The sequence below is a fragment of the Corvus brachyrhynchos genome, unplaced genomic scaffold (assembly GCF_000691975.1).
Source record: "Corvus brachyrhynchos isolate BGI_N302 unplaced genomic scaffold, ASM69197v1 scaffold220, whole genome shotgun sequence".
NCBI lineage: Eukaryota > Metazoa > Chordata > Aves > Passeriformes > Corvidae > Corvus > Corvus brachyrhynchos.
In genome coordinates, this window is record NW_008236209.1 from 2,235,283 (window position 1) to 2,251,569 (window position 16,287).

A 16,287-nucleotide genomic window follows, 5' to 3' on the forward strand; every position below is an offset into this window, starting at 1 on the left:
TGTAGGCAACACTTCTGACACCTCCTGCTATGGCTAAAGAATTATTCAATGTCATTTTAGGTCACTTTCACACAAGAGCAGCACCATCATGTAGTGGGAACTATATCCACTGGCACCTTGCCCAGCAACAAACCCAAAATATTAATTGGGAAGCAGAAATGCAGGTGGGGAATGCTGTGGGCTCTGTGTATCAAATGGGAGGGCTTGATTTCAATAAGGATTTTTTTTCTTGAATATCTCAAGATTCTGCTTGTTATAGTTTGATGCTATCTGGCTAAAATATTTTCTTCATAATTGTACATTAAAATTTAAATAACTCTTCTTCCCATAGTCATTGCTTATGGGCATAATTTGAAGCATCTGATTAATTTCTCCATCTTTTCTATGGAAATTAATAATGGACACTGGGAAGATTAATATTTGTGAAAGAAAAAATGATATAACAGTAATAAATCTTTTGTGGGACTCACATGTTTTCTTCAGTTACCAGGACAGAAATAGTTAAATATGGTGCATATGAAGGACTGGTTGTTGGTTGTGGGGCAGAACCCAGCAGTGCTGGGAGAGGCAGGTGAAGTTTTTTTGGTGGCATCGTGTGGCCCCAGTTCTGCAGCAGAGCTCCTGGAAATCCTGCCTCAGCATCACATCTGGAGCATGGTACTGAGGAATTAATGCAGGACTTTAAAAGCTCTGTAGAAGTAAAATAACTTTTATATTTTCCACTGGTTTTGGTTTTTTTTATCCCCAAACCCACATAAACTTAAAAAAGAAAGCCCTGTTTGAAGTAATATTTTGAGGAACATGTCCCTTTCCAAATCTTTTGTCATAATTGACAGGCCATAGAAACTCATCTCCCAAATGTTTCATGACAAATGCTTTGCCAGGATGGCTGAGCAGGCTGCACTAAAGCCGAGTCCCAGCTGACATGTGAATAATCTCCACCCTGAACAATTTGGAGCTGCAGTGAAAGTGTTGTCGGATAACAGATGGGTGAGTCCATGCCACAGCAGCTGAGGGAGCTGCAAGAAATGCCATGTGGCTGGATTTTATTTTTTATTTTTTTCCAAAGCCTCTCTATTGCTTCCTTGCCACAGAAACCTACTCCCCCAGCTTTCAAAGTGAGAAGGAAACTTTATTGTCTCCTTAATCTCAAAGTCCTTTTCCACCAGTAGCACCTAGAGAGCAAGGGGACAAAATCTATGCTGAGACACAGCAAAGCAGTTTTCCTTCACTCAAGAGGTTTTATTTGTGAAGTCAAACATCCATCATAAAGGTTGTTTTTACTCCGGTGGTTCTGGCTCCCTCCTTCTAACTCGGTAACAATGTCAGCTAAGCCCAGCTGCACAGAGCAATTCAGATCTCCTTGCGAGGTCCTGTGCTTCTGTTGCTCTTTTGGGGGTCACAAGACTGTTCTTAGGCCATAGATTTCCATATGAAACAAAATTTAGGCTCTATGGACTAGGAAGCTTGACTTTTATCCTTTAGTTTCCCTTTGTAACATCCCTATAGGCTCTCTTTAGAGGTTATCCTGACAAGCACTTAGATGGGAGGAGAGTAAAGCTAAAAAGAAATCAGAAGTCAAAACAAAAATACTCAGAACTGTCTCTGGAGTGGGGACTCCCCATGGCATAGCACAGGCTCCCAACCAGTCTTCCTAAATTTCACACCAAAGAAAAATGGTTTTGTGCTGAGCTGAAACACAGGGAAAAGCCTTAGAAAGTTGACTTTCAGAGTTCTAATTCCTCCTGGGCTCATACATGTGCGTGGGATGAAGACCATGTGCCAGCTCCTGAGCTGGAAGGTGAGCTCTGCAGTGGCCCGTGTTTGCAGCAGCCTGCCATGGGGAACTGGGAAAGGGAGAAGCTTCTGGCAAGAACAAGAAAAGATTTTCCCTGGGACCAAAGCTGGCTATTTCAGGCTAATTCCTGAGAGAGACTGAGAAACCTTGAGGTTGCTGAGGGTGCTCAAAGTAAAATCTATTTGTGTTTCTTTAGCAGATTTCTATTCTTTTTCCTCTAAGTTTTCATTTTTTTTAGGAGTATGGTGGTGCTTCTCTGATCCTGGGGGATCATTGTCCCTTCGCAGTCTTTGAGGAGGTGCTCGGTGACCTTGGCACTGAGCACTGCCCTGGGATGTGCTGATGGATGTGAGAGGGCAGGGAAGGGCAGCGCCAGAGGAAACCGATGAGCTTCAAGTGCTTCCTCTGAGTCTGTGTTTCCTGAGCTGGGCTTCTGCCTCTCTGGAGGGGCCTCTCAGAAGGGAGGGGATGGAGAGAACCCCAGGTGCCTCCTCGAACACCTTTTTTCCGTTTGACTCCTTTTCATGGGGCGCTTTAGACTTTGAACAGAGCTTTTAAAAGCAGGGATTATTTCTGTGCTCAGACAGGACTGCAAGGTATGTGGTGCTGGATGGAGGCAGTTGCAGGCCGTAGACTGACACTTTATACTGCAGGTAATTTTCGTGTGTGAGAATAAAGTTTTTATTTCCAGGTGCAGCCTGCCTGCAAACATGAGATTAACTGCACCAAGTTGCCATTGGACTTTGAAAAAAGACTAAGTCGGCTCATATGAATTCTATAACATCACTTAAATCATATTAATGCTGTTTAAAGGAAGAGTTTTTAAGACTTTTACAACTGGAATTTGGTTGAATTTGTGCAGCATTATAATATTTTGAAGACTTCTGCATCCACACTCATATTTTTTTCCTTTTGTTGCATATCAAAAATACTATTGAAATAATTACTGAACATATGTAATCTGACAGCTTTGTGGACCTCTGCTGCCACTAGATCACTTTTAACAGGATGTAAATGTCATTACATGATTCTTTTTTCATTGTTCTACAAAATCAGAGGTGCCTTTGTTTCATTCTTGCTATGGTATGGTGTTGCAAGCAGCAGCTCCTCATGCTTTCAACCTGAAAAATTACTATAACATTTTTATTGTGAAGCATTAGGCAATTTTAACTTTAATTATTGGGAATCTCAGGCTTCATAGCTTTAATCTTGAAATATAAATGAAATATAAGCATTAATATTTATTTATTGGTATTATTTATAAAGTGCAACACAGATGTTTGTGTCCAGGGATTTCTTTCAATTTTTAATATGTACTTTTAAAACAGGACAAAATTAATAATTAAGAAATTCCTCACATATCTAAATTACGCCAGATAATATAAAGATGCACATTATAGCAGCTCAACAGAGAATACTGCTTGAGAAAATTTTCAACATAAATTTGTCTGATAAGGTCAAAGTAATGCTGCTGACAGTAGAATAAGGAAGAGAAAAATATTTTGCTGCTTCCAGGCATTTTCATGTTAAGTCAAATAAAGAATGAGAAGAACAACTCAAGATATATAAGAGGGAAAATTCACTCAAAGGAAAAACATAGAAAACCTTTTTGTGTTGTTAGTACCCTCGTATGCTCTGTGGCTGCTGCAGCATGCGGAGGTTGTTTTCCGTTTCGGCTGAGGCTGGATAAAGAAGCAGATTTAGTTATCTTTGGGTTATGTAAATGCATCCTTTCCAATGCAAAAGCACAATCAGGGTAAGAGTTAAGTTCTGGCAGTCACTCTTACAATTTAAATTCACTTTCATGTTTACCTTCAACTTTATTCACCGTGGATAAGCCTCAAAACTGAACACAAATTGAAGGTGTGGGTTTTTTCCTTAGCATCCCCAGAAAGAGCAGAATTTGGAAACTACCCTTGTGCTTCTGGGTATTGTGTAAATACCTATCAGATCTAAACTTTGCTGGTCTCTTGTGTCTTGTTTAGGAACAGTTTTTAGAAACCATATGAGGATCTAAATACAGACGAATGAATCTCTCAAGGAATTTACATGGCAGATATGAATATTCACTCGCTTGTTCCTAATTTCTGGACTGCTCTCCCTGTTTCTGTGTATTAGACTGTACAGACTTCATAGCTTAAACATTTTTCCTCTAGAAATGTAAGCTGACATTTCCAGGCACAATCTGCAGAGCATTAATTGTGTCCCCATTGACATTAATAGAAGTGGTTAGCTCAGCACAGAGCACTGCTGCTGCTGGTTGTATGTTCAAGAGCAGGATCAGGGCTCCTGATTCTCAGTGGCTGAGGTCTTTCCAAAGGATGTTATCTCAGATTAACCTCAGCCTGTTCACCTAAGAGCACCCTGCGTGCAGAGTCTTTCTGTTTTTCTGTAAGCGAATTATCTGTCGTGCTGCACTGCAGAAACACGGGAGGAGAATAATTCTGTCTTGCAGGCAGCTCCCTTGATTCAGAGTACCTGTGCTCTAGGACCCTCCAGTGTGCCATTCCTTGAGGCAGTTTATGAACTTATTTTGGGGGAAAATGAGCGTTTATGGGCAGCGTCCTGGCGATTAGGGAGAGTCAAGTGCAGGGGAGCCACAGTGAGTGGAGCAGAACAAGGTGAGGATAGCAGGGAGCAGAAAATACGGCAGCTCCAGGACAAATGGGAGAGAGCAGTGAAAGGAAAAAGTAGCCCAGATCTTAGGAACAGAGCAGGGAAAAGTTCACTCAAAGCTAAGTTGATCCTGCTCCTCTTTTGGCATATTTTTCAGCACATGCAGCCTTTCCTGAGGCAGGAGTTGTAGGCTCTAAGGATGTTTTTCTTCAAGTTTCTCCCACCATACAGATTGCTTTTCTGATTCTTTGAGTACATTAGATATTTTTCACTTTCAGAATCTCTTCCCATTTCATTATTTTTGTCTGTATTTCCTGCTGGTTCATATGGACTTTATGCATATTTCAGGATGTTTTTCATATGATATGTGAAAATATCTCTACTTATTTCCGCATCTAACTTGGCAACATGGCATATTGATTATTGTTGTGGGTGCTTTCAGTCCCTGTTACAGAGACTTATGGACAGGAAAGCTGAAGTTAATTTTATAAATAAGATTTATGGAAGAGCATATTTGTTGGGTTACTGCAATTGATTGTTAGGGATTGGACAGATTTTTCTTTTCCTGGGGGTAATTATATTCAATTCTGTGCCTGGCATTGTATGTTAAATCCAAGTGGTAGGCTATGTTTGAGAGTCATGACTGAAACCTGCTGTGTGTATTCTACACATCAACTCCGTCTGGAAGATCCTGATTGCTCCTTTCGGTCTCAAGTACGAGTGTCTTTTTCAGCCAAAACTGGAACCATTTTACTGAAAACTTCCCTTCTGAAACTTAAAATTCTACAATAAAACAGTGGTCTCAAACCATGATAAAAATGTAAGATCTAGCCCTGTGTATTCAAGTAGGATTTTGTGTATCCAAGGGCCATTTCAGACTGAGTTTAATCCTCTAGCATTCCCTAGGCCAGGGATTGAAGCATATGGGAGGATCCTGAAGGATAATCCAGGACTCAAGTGACTCACATAAGATGAGATGTAACAGATTTATGTTCTGAGGGAGGGTTATTGTGAGGTGTGCTGCAAAATAAATACAAACCTGATGACTTATTTCTGGTAGCTTTTCTGGAATGTGTTTGGAGTAAGTTCCTCAGGTCGTGCTCCCTGCTGGTGAAAGCCTTGGGGCCGTATTTCCCACTAGCCAAAGCCCACTGCCACCAGGCTGTAGTGGGGCTACACTGATTTGAAATATGTTCCCCGAGAGGAGATAATGGTCTTGAACTTCTCTGATTCTGGTACTGCTTGGGCTGATCTTTTAAGAGGCAGAGGGGAGAAAATGGGTTGCTGCCTGGAGTAGACGCCACTGCTCTCCACCTTTTTGATTCAAAGAAAGCCTCGTTGTACGTGGCTTCAGCATTTGAATGCAGATTAAACACCCAGTGTGCACCCCTATCTCTGTGCAGCAGCAAGATGTGCAAGCAGTTTGACAAAGCTGAGTGCAGATTGAATTCACTCCCCACTGCAGGGCTCTCAATTCTTGGCAAGAAACAGAGGGCTGAGGCTCCTGCCTGGATGTCATTGCAGAAAGACACACACTGTTCTGCCCTTGTCTTTCAAGTTCTGCAAACTTTAGGGGAAGTTTTGAGACTCTCCATAGAAAATAAAAGCAGAAAAATATCTAGCTGGAATTTTGGGGTTTGGTTTTGGGGGTTTTTTTTGTAACCAAGAGCAGGGAGATCAGTTATCATTTTCTATAAGAATAACTTGTAGGCATTATTAAGAAATTCATAAGAGCTCAAGGTCTTTTAGGCAAGAAAAGATTGAATGATACCCTGTTCATTTTGGACTAATTTATGTAGTGTCAGACCTGACAGCATGGGCTGTCAAAGCTGCTATGTCAGGTAACTCACTTTTTATTCAACATTAATTCTTTGACGTTGAATCATAAGGTCTTTGTTCTTACATGACTCAGATTGTATGCTGGGATTCCAGCACTTTGTCAACGTTTTTAGACTTCTGATTGAATCATTTGTGTCTTCATTTATGCTTATTTTTTCATGAAATATTTTCCCTCTATTTGATTAAAAATGCTCAGCCATGTTCATTAAATATGAGAAAATTTCTAGATGTTTCTTACCATGATGAAAATACTAGATTATTATATTTAAAGACTAGATTAAAAAAATAATACTTGAGGAAAAAAAATCAATTTTGTTTGTTCTCTTCACTGCTAGACAGGCACAAAAAATCCTGAATATTTTACTTTGTTACTCTATTTAAATATAGGTCATATATATATATTGACCACATATTGTGGGATGGGGTTTTTTTTGGGGCGGTGGGATTTGGGGGAGGTTTTTGGGTTGGGGTATTTTGTTGTTTTTGATTTGGGGGGTTTTAGGTTTGTTTGGGTTTTTTTTTTGTTTGGTTGTTTTCAGACTTTTTTGTTTGATTTTTTTTCTTTGCGAGCTGAAAGAAATTGTTGAGAATGTCTTTCTGTTTAGAAAAATAACGGGCAAAACTTCAGCATGGTTTTAGTCCTACGGATTTTCACATGGAGGTATGAATATTAACAGTGCTGAGAAAGTGCTCAGCACAAAGAGATGTCTGATATCCAGAAACTGAAAACCCCATGCTTGCATCACACTGTTACTGTGTGCAGCACAGTTGCTTATTCAGCCCAGCCTATCAGCATTTTAAGTTTGTCATCCTTAATACTTATGTTTTCCTTAACTTTCCACTGGTTATCACAATATAAACTTCAATTTGCTGAAACAGTCATTGTATAAAGTAACTGTATTGCTCCAGTTGTCGTAATTTTGTTCCTGTGTGGAGAAGTGAGCCCTGCAGAATTGAACTGAGAATGAGAGATGCCATCTCTGGGTTGGAATGGAAAATGCAATGATATCCAATGAAGTTTGCTCTGTGTGTTCAGTTAATGGTAGTGGACAAAACTGTGGCTCTTAATTCTTTGGTTTTGGTCATCAGCAGTGTCCCTGGAAGGGTTTGCAGATCAATTAAGGACCAAACCCACAGGGTTTGATGCAGTCACCCCTGAAGGGTGATGGATGAAGTGTGACCCAGCTGTTTGTGGAGCATCTTCCAGTGGCGGACAAGGTGATACTTTCTGCCTTCCTTAAGAAAGATTCCACTTTTAGTCTTGAAGTAAAGAGAATGGCAGTTGCAAGATCACACAGAAATTTAAAAGCTACTGTTCCACTTAGGCTGTTTAAGAGAACTTATTTCAAGTAATATTAACGTACCTTCATTTAATAAACAAGTATTTTCATTAGCACATACCATTTCCATTTTCATTATGCCTCCATTAAAAAGAACTCTAGAAGTATTTGCTCTGTGTCCAGCAGTGATGGCAGCAAGTAAGAACATAAAAAACTGTCAGCCTGGTACGTTAAGTAGTGAAATCAGAAGGCAAGAGACAGACACTTTGGGTGTTTGTCAACCTCTGACAATTTGAAATCAATAAGAATTTGATCGTGTTGAACTATACTCAAGGACCATTTCCCAGCTGGTTTTTCCTCAGCCTTACTGCTTTAACCACATTTTCTTCTTAGCTGAAGAAAGAGAACTATGCAACAGAGGACATGTAGGTATAATTAACAAAAGAGAGTGTATTGAGTGGGATAAAGGTAATGAGGAACAAATTATCTTGTTTCTAGCTTACACTGTCCAAATCCAAATGTATTTTACTGGCAGTCTTGCAAAGGTGGATTCCTTTCCATTTCTCGGTGGAGCCTGCCTCATGTGAGGTATCACATTAAATAAGAGATTGCTTTGGTAAGTAGAGGTAGGTCAATAGCATCATCTAGAAAACAGAGGTTGTTTATCAGCTTTTGAGGTACAAAGTGCACAAATGCTTTGGGAAATTTGGATAACACAATGATGGTTATAAAACTCTAAAGCTTCAGAGTTAGAATAGGTAATAAACCACATGTTAATTCCTAAGTTAAATTGTATTTCTGGTGGCTATGTTATGCATTTAGGTGTTTGCTCTTTATTATTAGGGATGTCTTGTCAGAGGCATCCCTTTAAGTGCTTTACATATCAGGAGTCCTTAATAAAGCATGAAATTAAAAAAAAAAATACACCAAACTGCCAATGCTTGAGAGCAAAGTCTCACACAAGAAGGGGTGCACACAGTGTTATTTATGGTTACCTAACATTTATTTGAATTTTTTTTTTAAGTGCAATTTGCATGTGTTCCTGAGAGGGAAAGAAAAATTAAGAACAATTTAAGTACAAAAATAGATATTTTTAAAGCAATTTCTAGAACAACTATTTGTAACTTTTTCAATCTTTGTGCTGTTCAGCCACTCAAGGAACTCATACAGAGTGGCCTCAGCTAAACACAGTAGCACTTTCAAAGGATCTGGTTTACAGAGTGAGAACAGAAGGAACAGAGGATATGAATGCCTCTGAAAAGCAAAATATATTTTAATGTTAAATATATATAACAAGAAATTGACTGGCTTCTTCTTCTGGTTGTTTATAATTAGAAATTAGTTCTTATCTCCACTTTGATGTTCAACTGATGAGCAGGACACATTTCAAATCACGAGTGTTGTTGACTAGAATGGTAAAGTTCAATGACGAATGTGTTTCATGGCAAGGTAATATTAAAAAAAAGGGAGTTTGTGGAGGATTAATGTTCATTCCTTAATTATGTTCCTTGCTGTGAGTCAGGCTTTGAGTGAAAGAAGAACTGTTACTGTTGGTGGAAACTTCAGGTTTGCTCAGCAGTACCTGTGTCAGTCTTGATGAGATGTGAAGCCATCAGTCTTTGGTTTAGACTAAAAAAGAGGATGCAGGATTAAACTTCAGCCTCTTGATTAGCAGAATTAATTATGGAAATGAGGATGCAGTGAGCCAATTAGAGGGAACCTTTGCTCTCTCTGGAAGCAACTGCACTATAAGCTCACTTGCTTTGTTGAGATAAAAAATGTTCCCATCTGTTTTGCTGATGTGAGGACAGCTGCAAAGTCCCCAAAGGGAGGGAGCAGTTACAGAGAACTGAAATCATGGATCTGCAGGTTCTGTGCCCAGCCTTGCTGGTAATTCTGTGAACTTCTGCAAATCAGTCATTGGAAAATGGATTTTGATAATACAGCTTGTGAGATTGCAAGGTCAGACCTCCTTGAAAGTTATGGCAATGGTATAGAACACAAGTCTGCCTTATAAAGAGCAGCCCTGTAAATCCTGATAGTTTTTCATGTGCTCATTTGTTTCGAGTTACTCTCTGGCAAACGTGGTCTATTAGCAGAGGTAATGGAATTAATTTTCTTCTTCCTTCATCAGCTGGCAGGAGAACACTGGAATTTGTTAAGACTTGACAAGCACTGCTTGGTATTCTATTGTTAAATGAAAAAAATGTGCCCATTGTTACCTTTTCTAATCAAAAGTCTTCTTACTTGTGGATGAACTTCAAACAATCTTGCTCAAAAGCTCATCCAGCCCAAGCCCAAGCCTGTGGTGGCTGTATCCTGGGTTTGCCACATTCCCATGAGGACACTCCAGGCCATGGAGCCGCTGCCTATGCCCAGCTGTAAAAGAACCCCTCACTCACAGTATCTGGGGTGGCTGGGGCTGCAGGGGTGGCTGGAGGTCATCTCAGTCCAACCCAAGATTCACAAACCTGTTAAGTCCGTGTTGAGCTCATGTGGGTTTTAAACATTCTAACTCACTCCAGGGAATCTGCATTCTTGCTGAGAACAATACACAGTAAAAAACTTATTGTTTTTTGAAAGGCACTTGACACATTATGAGATCAAGTCCTTAATTACTACAGTATTCAGCAATGTTTTTTTGAAGTAGTTTCTTTGAAAGAACTATTTCAGAACAAATACGTCAAGCAAATAGGCTTCTAACTGAGGCCTGGTTTGATGTTTCAGTCATTCACTGTCACTGTTGAACCTTGATGAGAAGGCCTTACTTTTATTGTTCTTTACAAATAAGCTAAAATAAAATGTTTAAAGTAGTTCAACTGTGAAGTAATGCAAGTGAATTTAGATTCAGTGTTCTGAGAATATCAGAATCAGTAATTGTAAAATATGTTTTAGTTTCAGCAGTTGTTGAGTTTCTACTATTACAAAAGTTGTTCAGAGATTGAATCCCCAGGTGCTCTTTTCTGGCATATGATCGCTCAAGACAGCAAAAATACAGCGAGGTATTGGTTAAGGATGTGGTCCTCCAAATTGGTCATTTCTAATCTCTTTAACACTGAGACAAAGTGCACTGAATTTCTGCTGCATGATATGGTGGAAAATAAGATGCAAATAAAACCTAAGGTGATGTGTGAACAAAAGGACTCGTTATTGCCCAAGATTACAATAATTGTGTTGTTCTCAGCAAAATATTTTCTAAGCCAACAGCAGTGCAAATGTGTCTGGAACATCACTTCTCTTTTTCCTTAAAAAAACCTCAAAAAAATTCTTTGAGATTTTGCCTCCTCTTTGGGGATGAAATTATTTCCTTGACAGTTGGCAAAGGCAGAAGATTCACAAGTCTCAGCAACTGTTTTCCTGGTGGAAAAATCTAAGTGAAATGATTAGAACATCTGGCAAAGCTCTTAAATAAAACAGTACTTTGAAACAGAACTGACTCAGTGTATCCTAGGACATTACATCAGTGACATTAGAACAATTAATATTCAAGACGTGCTTAATTAGAATTACACTCCACAGATGTTCCCTAGGAACAAATGGAACATTGTGCTTTCAGGTTGAGCTCTCATGCAGGCAGACTAATACAGTGGCACTGTGTCCCTATAAAAAATATTAACAAGATTGGCTGTTAGACCAAAACTGTGCATGAGAATCTCAGCAGCAGCACGCGGGCAGCACCGGGGATTACGCAAACAGCGAATGTGTTGTTTCATCAACAGCATTAGGCTGAACAATTCTGCACCTGGTGGCACATTTCTGACAAACCCTTGGTGCTTCAGCCTTGTCCAATGGTAAAGAAACCGAGGCTCTCTAGGCTGAGGGATGCATTCTGATACTTTTAGCACGAGTGCCTGCGTTGGTTTTTTGGCTGCTCTGTAACATTCACTTGATATCAGCTGAAATGGAGGCTGCTGCTGCTTCAGAGGGAAAATGACTCCCCACTAATGTAGTCAGTGGGAAAAAAATTGGGATATTAGTAGCCTATTAAAAATTAACAGTATTTAATGGTGCCTTGGAGGTAAACCAAGGTTGAACAGGAAACCCTGGGGACATTTCCTTGCCTTCAGTACTTGAATTAGCAATTTTAGCACCATTTTTAGCAGTGAAAGAATTTGGTTTGTATTAGGTGGTTATGAGCTAGGCATAATTCAGTGAAAAATGCAGGATATATGTCATTTAAGACAGCTGTGAGAAATCTTTACAATTTACTGTTCAAAATGAGGAGTTGCCAGATCAAAACATGTATAGGTACCTCTATTACTGAGGACAAAGATTTTTGTGCCTTCAAATCTCCTGTTCTCAGGAAGCTGCACTTTACAAGATAACAAATTCTCAATTAACAGACTATCAAGCAATATCCATTTCTCCTTCTAAGAAAAAGATGTCAGTCAGTATTTTTGTTACTTGTTGAGGTCAAAAGTACAGCTACCACTCTGGATGAAACAACAACTTCATGGAGTCCCTTGGGAATCCTGTAAGTGAGTTGAAGTGCAACCTTAACTCATCTGAAAACAAAAAAAAAAGTGCTTTTACAGGAGATCTGCACCTGAGATTTGATAAAGAAAAAAGGAAATAATATACTCTGACTCCATCAAGCTTCCAGTGAAGAGCTGCAGTTAACACACTGCTAGCCCTGTTCCACTCCTATTTAGTCACCTGTTAATTGTGAACAAACTGTTACAATAATTCATGCTTCATGGGTAAAATTTATGGGCATAGACATTTAAAGTCCAAGAGTGAAATATACTTCTGGGTTCCAAGAAATGAGGATAAATTATTAAGAACTCCTGATTCCAAACAACTTGAAAATATGTCCAGTACTACTAATTAAAATTACTCAGCTGAGCATCTGATTTTAATTAACTGAATGAGGTTGTGATAGATGTGGTGTTTGTCATTTTGTCTCATTTTTCATATCTGATAAAACTTCACATTTGCTTTCTCAAACTGTGAGAAAAATAAGTGTTCTATTATTTAAATAGCAATTTCTAAGCCCACCTTTAATTGGATATTTCTAAAACCACTTTAAATATACAGGGTGGGTTTTTCATAAAACTGAAGTATTCACTGCATAGAGTATCTTAAAGAAATCCTTTGGGTTTAAAACCCAAAGAATTAGAAAGGTGGTGTTTCTGCAGATCCATATGTTCTTTACTTTCAACCCCCAGAATCTCAGGGGTGTACAGTGCAACATATCTGCTTGCAATACCCTTTAAGTGGTAGCTATTTTCAAATAGTTGGTGATTTGTGCTGCATTTGGCTTGCTATGGAACTAAAATAATATTTACACCTGTAAATATTATCACCCAGACAGTGATTTCTCAGTAAATTCTTTCTTTCTTAATTTTTTATCTAAGCAAGCCCTGAGATTTATTAATCAGCTTCATGTTGGAATGAGGGGAGAGAGGAAGAGAGAATGGAAAAAAGTATTTCCCCCTTTAACTTTTATTTCTCTTACCTAGCAGTTACTAAACTATGTTGATGTAGAAAATGATGTATAATACTGTTTAGTTCTGCTGACTGTCGTTTATAGAAAGGCACTAAAAGCAGCAGGAGCCTCCCCATTCCCCTCTTCTCACACAGACAGCCTTGTGGGACTTCTCTTTGAATGAAACAGCATGAATTAGGGTTTCGTGGGGATGTATTTCAGATGTCTCCAGCTTCTTTCTGTCATGACTTTGAAGGTCAGAGAACAAAACCAGTCGTTTTCAAAATTGCTGGCTTTTGAGGGGATGAACTCATATTAGTGTGGTGGTTTTCTGTAAGCCTCTGGGTGGGTTTCAGTCTCATCCAGCTGATCTCTTCAGGGTACTGCTCACAGCGTCTTGGGACTCGATTTTATAGATAAATCCTGAAGAAGTCATCCTGGGGAGGGGGTGTAGGGGCTGTGTCAGAGCTCCTTCTCTGGTACTGCTGCCATCGAGCTGTGACCTGTAGGACAGTGCTGTCTTGGACAGTAAGCTCAGCCTAAGCCTGTGGTTGAGCACTTGGCAGGTGATTTTAGGCTGAAGTATCTTAAATTTGATGCAAGAGCTTATCTGGCCTGCTCTCAAATGATAACAGGAATCAAGGTTAGTGAGTTTTCCTTTGCTCCTGAACCCTTCATCTGTAGGTCAGAGCAGGGAAGAAGCTTCTGCGAGTTAATGGATTTTCATATGTATTATTTCAGCAGTATTTCAATAAAAACTCTTATTTGCAAAACGAGGAAATAAAAGCCCAGGCATGCCAAAATTCACGTGTGGGTTGTCATACTTGTCAGCCCCGTATGCTTGTTGACAACTTGTAAAACACAGTAGAGAAATGGTACTATTTAGTTTGAAGCTGTCTCCAAACATAAAAGTAGTATAACTGGAGTTTAAAATAAAGGGAAGTTATGTGCTGTGTTTTGTTGTGAGGTAATTGCAACTGGAGACATTTCAGCTCAAGATTTCTATTATGGTTATTAGAAGCCATTTCCTCACTCTGCAAGGTGGTGGCCTGCATCTTTGAGACTCTGTTGCATAAGATTCTCCTCCTCCCCTTCTTGGGCTGTATGACAGGGACAGTAATTAGCACTAAACTCCAAGGCAATTTATTTTCATAAAATTAATAATAATGAAGTTAATTTCATTTTTGAAAGCAGCTCTGTGAAAAGCCATCTCAGATCTCTGCATGGAGATCTTGATTATACAGTGAAAAGGAGCTATTCACAGGAGGGAGTATTAGCATAGCCACATTCCACTAAAAACACTCTTAGTCTTGCCAAGTTTCTGTGCAGAAAATGATATGCATGCTGTGCTGATGTCATTAGTTTCCATCCTTCAAGCTGCTGCAGTCCCCTCTGTATAAATCTATACTGAAGAATGTGCCGAGGAATATGATCCCTAACCACTTTAAAGTGTGATGCATTTAAAAGAATGCAAAACAAAGTGTGTTAAAATCCAGAAAAGGAGACTGGGCAAATGCCTGTTTGAATTATTTCTGTTTCCTATCTGTGAAAATTGAACTGACTGACAGTAGAAAGAAACATTTAACTGGTTTTATTATATTAACTTTTATTTCAGTTGCTTGTCTTTAAATTCTATGGGTTCCATAATCAAAATCTTGAAGTGAAAAGCATCTTTGAGACATTATGGTGGGAATGTATAAATTTAAACCCAATTTGAAAAATACTGCTCTTGTTTTCTTTCAAAGCAAAGTATTATGTGACTCATAATGTCATTGCAACATGTACAAATAAATCACTGTATTAAATTGGTAGGCTGACAGACCTTTTAGTTCATGAATTTGTGGTGCCTGAGTGCCTTCCTGAACAGAACATATTGGTTCAGACATATTTTGTGAGTCTACTTCACAGCCTGAGCTCTGAAACTATCATCTCATAGGGAAGTGAGGAAGAAGCTTTGGTCTCCTCCATTTATTATTCCTGAGCAGCTAAACTGCATCCACAGCCTCACAGTTCTCATGTCACTCACGTGTTAAAACAACTGCACATGGATGTAAATATCATCAATGGTATTTACATATTGATGAAAATGATTGGTCAGGTGGAAGGTAAAATATTAATGAATGCTTGTTGAAAGATTTTTGTTGATCATGAGGCTTTAATGAATAAATGTACCAGTTCAGGCATAGGGTATTACCAAAACTTAGATGGCTTCTTTTACTGCTTTTTTATTTACAGCCTTTTTCATTCTTTTGATAATTTTAAAATCTTCTTTATTTCTTCCACAGAATCACCAGATGTCATTGGATCATTGTCTAGAATTTTAGAAGTGATATGTGGAATCCTAAAGCCACTCCAGATTGTCACAGATGCAGGTGTGACACACTACCCTGATCCTGATGAAGGTACGTGGTGGAAAGATTGAAGCTGCAGGAAAAAAAAAATATCCAGCTAAACATGTTAGCAGAAGACTGTTTTGTTCCCATTGCTCACGTTTTATTCATGCATCCAGAAAAGTTAATGGTCAGGATATGTAGCTGCACATTTGACATGTTTCACGTGTTTATTATAAATTTAATGTGACTAAACTTTGTTATCTTCTACTCAAGAACGCCTGCAGTATGTGATTCATTTTGATTACTTGGTACAAAAGTTTCTCATAATATAACCCCCATTCTTCATTGTCCCAGATTCTCATTTATACAAATTTCTTGTATCATGAATTTTGTACAGATTCCTGACAAGGTCCCCGATGTCACTAAGCTTGTTAAGGTCTGTGCTGCTCCATGTGGTACATCTAAAATCAATTTCAGTCACATTTGACCACTGTGCAGATGGAGCATTATTCATGCATTAGACTTTCTAAGTGGGGTAGAACAGAGCCTTACATTTATTCCTTACAATTGTATCTGCATTTTTGTATTATATATGGTTCAGTAACCTTTTGTGGAAGACCAGAAGATGCCTCTGGAGGCAACACAATGTGCATCAGAACTGATTTATACTGTAACATCTGTCAACTTTTCCCTAGGACCTAGTTGTGCCAGGATACACATGTCATCTTTTCTAATGACTTATCAGAAGGCAGAGGCTGACTGTGGAAAGAGGTCTATCACAGGAATGAGTCTGATGCTGCTTACTGCTATTTTTCCAAGGAATGCTGTTCAACATATATTTTTTGGTTCAGGGATTTATAGCTTGCAGTTTAGAGTGCATTTTGCCCATCGGGTTAGAATTTTTATTAATGAACTTCTGAAAATGAGGCATAGAAATGCTGTTGGAAAACGTGGAAAGCACACATGCAAAGAATTTTGAAAATATTCCAAAGA